This window comes from Bufo bufo, chromosome 1 (genome assembly GCF_905171765.1).
Source record: "Bufo bufo chromosome 1, aBufBuf1.1, whole genome shotgun sequence".
Classification (NCBI taxonomy): Eukaryota; Metazoa; Chordata; class Amphibia; order Anura; family Bufonidae; genus Bufo; species Bufo bufo.
The window spans coordinates 784710211-784711584 of record NC_053389.1 but is presented as its reverse complement, the minus strand read 5'-3'; the positions used below and the strand labels follow the sequence as shown (position 1 = coordinate 784711584).

Below are 1374 nucleotides of genomic sequence, written 5' to 3'. Positions count from 1 at the left end.
TCTTTGATCTGAATTATTTGGATGAGATAAAAGATCAGGGTGTAAGCCCCGTCCAAAGTCTCCATACCCACTTAGTGTTTATGAAAGCTAAGCTTTGCATTCTTTTGTTTTACCCCAATAGCCCCTAAAAAGTGTAAATGTAATTTAAAATTGGAAGAAAGCAGAGATGCCATCACTTGTTGTGGGGGTTAGATATTATGCATCATGAGCTTTTCAACGCTTAAAAAAATGTACATGTTTCTGCCTGGTTTCGAACCAGGGACTTTTCGCGTGTGAGGCGAACGTGATAGCCACTACACTACAGAAACTTGCTTCGTGTCAAAGTTAGCTGCACTACCTCAGAAGGATAGCAGTAAGACGGGTTTTTGGGCAGAAAAGACTGATGGTCTAAACTGCTGAGTGTGATGTCCAAGCATAAGAAAATGTAGTATTCGCCTTATGTATCCCCTGTCGCTGCCCGGTCCCCCTCCGCTGCTTTTCTAGCAACGGTGTTCCCACACAGGGGCCTACGTACTCATCATTCAATGTGTTTTTGGCTCTGCGTCTCCCTGTCCAATCGGTTATCGGTGTGATGCTATGACATCATACATGTCCCAAGACCAGCACATTACGTCACAGCCGGTGTTTGCATTGGATGCAGCATTTGAAGAGGGATGAGCGGAGGCAGAATAGTAATGTGGATAACATAACTAAGTAGCATCTTTTTTTCTGTTTGAAGTGGCTTATGGAGCCAAAGAATTCAGTTTGGCAGTGTACCTGTCAGGATCTTACCTTGCCACGTTCCTGTGCATGGTTGTTCCAGGAGGGTTGCCACGTCGACCAGCCAAGACCCGGATGATCGACTTATCGGTGAGTCTGGACGCTGGGCCAATCGGTTCCCTGGTTGGGTATCCAATCCCAGAACTAGGTGGGGGATTTAAGTCAAACACTTACTGTTTGTCAGGGCCTGTGCTTTTTGTTTTCCAGGCTCCTGTTTGCTGTGTGTGTTGAGAAGAGTGCTGCATTTCTGTTGGACCTTCCAGTGAATAGACCTCAACCTGTTTCAATATTTACCCCTTGTCTACTGATTAGGTTTCTAGTGAATCTGCTGGCTTTTACTCTTTGCCTTGTTATTGGATTAACACCCGTATTGTGTTTTGACTTATGCTAACTCTCCTGGCTTAGACTCTGGTTGTTTTACTCTTCTGCTACTCCTTGGCTTCTGATAGGTGTGTTGCCTATGAGCTCACACCTGTTTTCTGCCTGCGTACTCGGTAGACTTAGCCTGGGTCCCTAGTAGCCAAGTCCAACCGGCCTTTTGGCGTTCTCTGGTAAACACCTAGGGGTAGCCTTAAGGTGGTCAGACACTTTAGATAGACGTTACTTGAACAGCAG

General features: G+C 45.8%; 1 non-coding gene across 1 annotated transcript; it reads right to left on the bottom strand.

The window, feature by feature from the left end:
• Nucleotides 1-235: 235 nt before the first annotated feature.
• TRNAV-CAC lies at nt 236-308 on the bottom strand. Its single transcript has one exon. It is a non-coding gene; the product is annotated as a tRNA-Val (tRNA).
• Nucleotides 309-1374: the final 1066 nt, after the last annotated feature.